The sequence below is a fragment of the Palaemon carinicauda genome, chromosome 34, assembly GCF_036898095.1.
Source record: "Palaemon carinicauda isolate YSFRI2023 chromosome 34, ASM3689809v2, whole genome shotgun sequence".
NCBI lineage: Eukaryota > Metazoa > Arthropoda > Malacostraca > Decapoda > Palaemonidae > Palaemon > Palaemon carinicauda.
In genome coordinates, this window is record NC_090758.1 from 9,708,359 (window position 1) to 9,716,537 (window position 8,179).

Consider the following 8,179-nt stretch of genomic DNA (forward strand, 5'->3'; position numbering starts at 1 on the left):
TGCACACTATATGAGCAAGTGTGCAAGTAGTGCGTTGATTACAAACAAAGTCGGAGTTTGCACTCATTTGTCAGTAGCAGAGGAATCAACGACCAAACCCTTTGAGCTTGGAGATATGCTGCTCGTAAGGGCCCATATTAGTAGGGGATTACACTTGTACCTTTAAACATATGCGAGAATTAGCATGCTAATCATATGTAGAAGAATGACAGTGTTTCTTCCGAGGAGAACTTGTTCCTCCAGATACTGTTTTCTTCAGAGAACTACAGAGACTTGACGTATCAAGGACGTCTATACTAAAGGGGAAACATCAACAGGCAGCTCGGGTTGAGACTTATTGTCAAGGACAACAGGATCATTAAGAGCTGAAGAAGCATTATCTACTACGGGTACTTGGCCACACCAGGGAAGTTCAAAGGCATAGCACAGCATCATCAACTGAGCCACAACCTGGAAGTGCTGTCTGTGTACAAACTTGTCTAATGCCTTTTTGACAAGAAAGAGTCAATTGAGGCCAGGGAACTAATCTCCTATGTCTTAGAAGGCACCTGTCTCCACCATGGTCTAGAAGGCTATGCCCTATTCCCATCCCCAAGTAAAGGATGGTAAAGATTATTGCATAATAACAATGTTGTACCTTATCAAAATGCATGCAATGGACACGCCAATGAAAGTGGATCATCATGCGTGTATGTACGCTTAGCTCCATAAGTGAACTCTAGAATGTGCCCTTCTGCCACAGACCTGAACCTTCTGATGGTGGTAAAGATGAGGAGGAGATCTAGATTGGAAAATGTCCACAGGCCCAAGTTCCGACACGTGACACCATCCCCTCCTCTATTTGGGCTCTAGGCATCCTCCTACATGTCCTATCGTAGGAGGAATCCTACTTCTAGTGTAAGAGGTCAAAATTGAGAAATACTTCGGTATTTTGCATTTCATCCTTGTTCAGGGGGCATCCTAAGCTTGTATGTGGTTACAATTTTATTATATATTTGTCCCTAGCGTCTGGCATTTCCAGTAGATCACCCATCCAATAAATATCCCCCAATGTTACTCAACTTTACTGCTCAGAAGAAAAGTAGTGTTCTCAGCATGGTATGGCCATTGACTTTCATAGAAGGTAACTGGTCCTTCTTCATGCCATGTGTTGGTTGTGTCTTTGACCCTGTCTGCTCGACCATAGATGTTAGTCCAACATCCTTTGGTCTGAGGTCAGCATCCATCTTGGATTGAGCTAATGAAGTGCATGATCGTTTTGGTTATTTATATCTCTACTATCCGTCCGAAGCCTATTCAGTAGTAAAACGTGAAGTGATTGGGGAAGCAACTAGGTTGGGGCTTCTAGGTCACTCACATTACCTATCATAGCACTGCAGTCTTTCTCTAATTTTCAAATGTGTTTTGTATACCTGGAATAGCCTGTCCAATCCCAAAACTGTTTCACACACAAACCTATGATTAAAACATTAATTAACCCATGTAATAAATTCAAATTATTCCTTACCCAAGTCTAGGATGTCGAAGACCAAGGGCTTTGTGTATCTCTGGCAGCTGTTAATTGGAATCCACTTTTACTGTTAGATGAGGGTATAATGTAGTTGCTTCCAGCATGTAGATATGAAGCTGTTTGTGCCTCTAGTTCTGTGAAATTAATATATTTGTATTAATATACCGGTCATACATGAAAATAATATTTCAAGAACTAATGTTAAAGATTATTTTGCGTGGTGAATGAACACATACAGAAAGGATGTTATTTAAAACATAGTTTTTTATTATTATCTAAAGGAGAAAATTTCTCCATATTTGATCATAGCATCTTGATGTCTTGGGCATATGCACCTGTATCAAGATGTAAAAAGAATGCTGAGTGATTAACAAAGGTGCATATAGCCCTCACTGGCAAAATCTATGTCCGTGTTTCATTTTGAATTACCAACTCCAGCTTGATAAAATGATTTTTATTGGGCACAAGTGTGTTAGTATTCCTTAATTAATCACCAAGTTGAATCATTAAGTGTTCAGTACCCTGCTCTATGCCACCATATATCTAAACACCAGACAAAAGTCTTTCTCTGTTATACCTCATAAACTTTGATTAATTCACTTAAAATCTAATGATAGACCCCACAAAAGGAGTTTAGTTTTGACAATAATTTTATTTAATTTCCAAGCAATGAAACCTACATTTAATCAATGTTTGTTTTATCTAGTCAAGGCTATGGGTGGTATAGTCATGCTTAACGAAAATTCGAAGGAAATGATTCACTAAACCGTTTTGGCCTCACCTATAAACCTTTCCATCAAAGTTTGGTAAATAAATACTTTAATTTCTAGGCAAATACACGAACCATGTTGGCGCAAACCACACATTTGGGAGTTTTTCTACCACACCCACCCTTGTGAAAAAACATACACAGTATCTAGGTTAACAATGTAAAACCAATGTCTTGGGTGGTTTATGTAAATGGCTGGAAATTAAAGTATCAGAATTACCTATAATTCGTATCACATCCATCATTCGGTTTTTGTTCCATCGTGATTCACTTCTCTTGAAAAAATAAACACAGCAATCCTGCAGGTCATTATGACAGGGATATTTTTTACTTTCAGAGAGAGAGAGAGAGAGAGAGAGAGAGAGAGAGAGAGAGAGAGAGAGAGAGAGAGAGAGAGAGAGAGAGAGAGAGAGAGAGCAACAATTGTTATACACTGAACACAGCATTTTCAATATAATCAATTTACTGCACAAAGTTGAGGTCAAATATGACATTGTAGGCTAGAAAAGCTAAGTTGAGTTAAGCTAAGTTAAGGGTAGTTTAGGTTAGGTTAAGTAAAGTAAAGAAAAGGTAGGTAAGGTGAAGTGAAGTAAATTAAAGTGTAGTAAGGTTGAGTTAGGTAAAGTAAAGTAAAGTAAAGAAAGGGCAGGTAATTTGAAGTGAAGTAAAATGAAATAAGGTTGAGCAAGGTAAAGTAATGTAAATTAAGGGTAGGTAATTGGAAGTAAAGTAAAGTTAAGTAGGTGTAAGTAATATAAACTAAAGTAAATCAAAGTAAAGGTAGCTAAGGTGAAGTGAAGTGAATTAAAGTAAGGGAATGTAAGGTGAAGTGAAGTGAAGTAAAGTAGCGGTAAGTAAGGTAAAAGAAAGTGAAGTAAAGTAAGGGTAAGGTTAAGTAAAGTGAAATAAAGTGAGGATAAGTAAGGTAAAGTAAAGTGAAGTAAAGTAAGGGTGAGGTAAAATGAAGTAAGGGTAAGGTAAAGTAAGGATAAGTAAGGTAAAGTAAAGTAAAGTGAAGTAAAGTGTAGTAAAGCAATGTGAAGTAAGGTTGAGTAAGGTTAAGTAAAGTAATGTGAAGTCAAGTAAAGTAAAGTAACGTAAAGTAAAGTAAAGCAAAGTAAAGTGAAGTAAAGTGGAGTAAAGTAAGCGTAGGTAAGGTAAAGTAAAAAAAAGGTAGGTAAGGCAAAGTAGAATAAAGTAAAGTAAGCGTAGGTAAGGTAAAGTAAAGCAAAGTAAAGTGAGGGTAAAGAAAGTAAAGTAAATTGAGGGTAAATAATGTAAAGTAAAGTAAATTGAGGGTAAATAATGTAAAGTAAAGTAAAGTAAGGGTAGGTAAGAAAAAGTAAAGTAATTTAAAGCTAGGTAAGGTAAAGTAAAATAAAATAAATTAAAGAAAGGGTATGTAAAGTAAAGTAAAGTAAATTTAGCGTAGGTAAGGTGAAGTAAAGTTATGTTAGGGTAAGTAAGGTAATGTAAAGTAAAGTAAGGTTAAAGAAGGGGACGTAAAGTGAAGTAAAGTATACTAAGGATAGTTGCGGTAAAGTAAGGTAAAGTTAAGTAAAGTAAAGTAAACTATACAAAGGATAGTTGTGGTAAAGTAAGGTAAAGTTAAGTAAAGTAAGGGTAGGTAAGGTATAAGTAAAGTAAAGTAAGGGTAGGTAAGGTATAAGTAAAGTAAAGTAAGGATAAGTAAGGTAAAGTTAAGGGTAAAGTAAAGTAAGGGTAGGTACGGTAAAGTAAATTAAAGTAAAGTAAAGTAAGGGTACGTACGGTAAAGTAAAGTTAAGTAAAGTAAGGGTAGGTAAGGTAAAGTAAAGTAAGGGTAGGTACGGTAAAGTAAATTAAAGTAAAGTAAAGTAAAGTAAGGGTAGGTACGGTAAAGTAAAGTAAAGTAAAGTAAGGGTAGGTACGGTAAAGTAAAGTAAAGTAAAGTAAGGGTAGGTACAGTAAAGTAAAGTAAGGGTAGGTAAAGTAAAGTAAGGGTAGGTACAGTAAAGTAAAGTAAGGGTAGGTACGGTGAAGTAAAGTAAAGTATAGTAAAGTAAAGTACGGGTAGGTACGGTAAAGTAAATTAAAGTAAAGTACGGGTAGGTACGGTAAAGTAAATTAAAGTAAAGTAAGGGTAGGTACAGTAAAGTAAAGTAAGGGTAGGTAAAGTAAAGTAAGGGTAGGTACAGTAAAGTAAAGTAAGGATAGGTACGGTGAAGTAAAGTAAAGTATAGTAAAGTAAAGTACGGGTAGGTACGGTAAAGTAAATTAAAGTAAAGTACGGGTAGGTACGGTAAAGTAAATTAAAGTAAAGTAAGGGTAGGTACGGTAAAGTAAAGTAAAGTAAAGTAAAGTGAGGGTAGGTATGGTAAAGTAAAATAAGGGTAGGTATGGTAAAGTAAAGTAAAGCAAGGGCAGGTACGGTAAAGTAAAGTAAAGTTAGCTACGGTAAAGTGAAGTAAAGTATAGGTAGGTACAGTAAAGTAAAGGTAGTTATGGTAAAGTAAAGTAAAGTAAGGGTAGGTAAGGTAAAGTAAAGTAAATTAAAGCTAGGTAAGGAAAAGTTAAATAAAATTAATTAAAGTAAGGGTATGTAAGGTAAAGTAAAATAAAGTAATTTAGGGTAGGTAAGGTGAAGTAAAGTAAAGTTATATTAGGGTAAGTAAGGTAAAGTAAATTAAAGTAAGGGGAAGTAAGGTAAAGTAAAGTAAGGGGAAGTAAGGTAAAGTAAAGTAAGGGGAAGTAAGGTAAAGTAAAGTAAAGTAAAGCAAAGTTAAGCAGGGGTATGTGCGGTAAAGTAAAAGTAAAGTTGAGTAAAGTAAGGGTAGATAGGGTAAAGTAAAGTAAAGTAAGCGTAGGTACAGTAAAGCAAAGTAAAGTTAAGTTAAGTAAGGGAAGGTATGGTAGAATAAAGTAAAGTAAGGGTAGGTACGGTAAAATAAAGTAAAATAAAGTAAAGTAAGGGTAGGTACGGTAAAGTAAAGTAAAGTAAAATAAAGTAAAATAAGGGTAAGTACGGTAAAGTAAAGTAAGGGTAGGTACAGTAAAGTAAAGTAAAGAAAGGGTAGGTACGGTAAAGTAAAGTAAGGATAGATATGGTAAAGTAAAGTAAAGTAAGGGTAGGTATGGTAAAGTAAAGGAAAGTAAGGGGAGGGTAAGTAAAGTAAAGTAAAGTATGGGTAGGTACGGTAAAGTAAAGTAAAGTGAGGGTAGGTACAGTAAAGTAAAGGTAGTTATGGAAAAGTAAAATAAAGTAAAGTAAGGGTAGGTACAGTAAAGTAAAGTAAAGTAAAGTAAGGTAAGGCAGGGGTAGGTACGGTAAAGGTAGGGTAAGGCAGGGGTAGGTACAGTAGAGGTAAGGTAGGGTAAAGTAAGGTAAGGTAAAGTAAGGCTAGGCAAGGGTAGGTTAGGTAAAGTAAGGTTAGGTATTGTAAAAATAGGTAAGGGCTTTTATGAGGTGAGGTAAGAGTAGGTAAGTAAACAAGGTAAATTAAGAGTACCCAAGAAGAGGGTAGACAAGGTAAATTAAGAGTACCTAAGGAGAGGGTAGATAAGGTAAGGATAGGTAAAATTAGAGTTCTTAAGGTAAGGTCAGGTAAAGTATGGGGAGGTAATATGTGTGTAGGAAAGATAAAAGGAAAGAACAGTACGGAGAGGTAATGTGAGAATAGGTAATGTGAAAGTTAGCAAACTAAGGGTAGGTAAGGTAAGGTAAAGTAAGGTAAGGTATGTAATATGAGGTTATTATTATTATAAATATTATCATTATCATTACTACAAGCCAAGCTACAACCCTAGTTGGAAAATTAGGATGCTATAAACCCAAGGGTTCCAATAGGGAAAAATAGCCCAGTGAGGAAACGAAACAAGGATATATACTATATGAGAAGTAATAAACAAATAAGATAAAATATTCTAAGAACAGTAGTAACATCAGAACATATTTCATATATAAACAATAAAATGATACTTGTATCAGCCTGTTCAACATATAAACATTTGCTGTAAGTTTGAACTTTAGAAGTTCAACTTATTCAACTACCCTGTTAGGAAGTAAGGTAAAGTAAGGTTAGGTAAGGTGGTGGTATGCAAGGTATGAGTAGACAAGGTAAGAGTGGGTAAGATAAGGACAGGTGAATTGAGGGTCAGTAAGATATGGGTACAGAAAGAGTGTTAAGTGAAGTTAGGTAACTACAATGTAAAAGGAGAATTTATATTGTAAATTTTGTAATCTTCAATCTTTCTTGTCGTTTTTAATCAAAAAAAAAAAAAAAAAAAAAAAAGAATCCAAGATACGCTCTATACAAATCTGTTGAGCTAAGCCTACTTGAGAAGAGGCCTAATCTAGCATGAAATTACCAATCTCGAAAACGTATAGGTCTAGGCTATAAAATACACTTCTATCAAGCAATTTCACACCAAGAAAAAAGACCATTTAACTGTAAAACCATTCAAATATCAATAATGTTATTACACATTACCTTCACATTATTTGGAAACTGAAGAATTGCAAAAAAAAGCAGTTCAAAATAAATCTCAGTTTATTGTTGAAAAGTTCACTGTTTACTGTTCCAAAGATCTCTCAGTAACAGCTTCCACTCACAAAGTGGTTCCAACAATGTTCAGCCCAATTTGAACGTTTTTTACTTTGCATTTTCATTTACTTATTCCCCAGTTTGAATCATCTTGATCATCCTAATTCATTAAAATATTCACTGAATTACCTACATAAATAGGAGCTAGAACTAGTAGTAGTGAGGTTAATAGTAATAGAATAAATTATTGTTATTGAAAGATATATAGAAAGTCTTCTAAAGAAAAGAAAGGAGATTCTTCTACGCATAGAAAAGACAGTAATCTATTTATTTTGAGTAGACCACAATTAAATTCTACAAAATTTATGAAAATAACATTTTCGATAATATATTTTGATATTGACTTTATTAACATCTTCACAACTAATATATATTTCATATCGTTTTCTATAAATCGACTAAATATGAAATAATATAATTCCGTTTCTCTCTTCTTTCTAGTCTTTTTTATATATCTTTCAAAACTAATAATTTATTCTTATGCTATCAACATTACTATTGCTAGTTCTAGTTAAGGCAGAGAGAGAGAGAGAGAGAGAGAGAGAGAGAGAGAGAGAGAGAGAGAAAAAAAAAGGGTTGATAGTGTTAGTATAAAATAAAATGTTAATATTCATAATCATTGAACTATTTAGCGATACATTTCTTGATCAACCTGACTAATTAAGTTAAATGATAATTCAAAATATTATCTATTAAAACCATTTAGAAATTCTAATCTAATAACCGGCCATTCTAAAAATATTTCCAATTTCAACTACATTCTTTAAAATAATCTAGAATCTATCAAAATAACTATAATATTTTTTTTATTATTTTCACATACAGAAATCAGGCTTGAAACTTTAACAATAAAGTCTTTGGAAATTTGAAAAGCAAGGATAATTTTATTTTTAGTTGCTGGAAAGTTTATATTATGAATATGTTGAGCGATGTTGAATAAAAATTCTCTCTCTCTCTCTCTCTCTCTCTCTCTCTCTCTCTCTCTCTCTAACCAACAAAAGAGTGATTATCCAAAATTAATTTCCTGTCTGACATTCTTTTGTTCGAAGTTATGAGCTTGAATAAACGATGCTATCTCTCTCTCTCTCTCTCCTCTCTCTCTCTCTCTCTCTCTCTCTCTAACTAACAAAAGAGTGATTATCCAAAATTAATTTCCTGTCTGACATTCTTTTGTTCGAAGTTATGAGCTTGAATAAACGATGCTTATCTCTCTCTCTCTCTCTCTCTCTCTCTCTCTCTCTCTCTCTCTCTATTCATGTATCTATCTGCCAATATAATTCCCACAATTTTGGAGGGTAGCCAACATAAAAAAGGACA

The 8,179-nt window shown here is 34.1% G+C and overlaps 1 pseudogene; it reads right to left on the bottom strand.

The window, feature by feature from the left end:
• Positions 1-907: 907 nt before the first annotated feature.
• LOC137627144 (U6 spliceosomal RNA) lies at positions 908-1,006 on the bottom strand (annotated as a pseudogene).
• Positions 1,007-8,179: the final 7,173 nt, after the last annotated feature.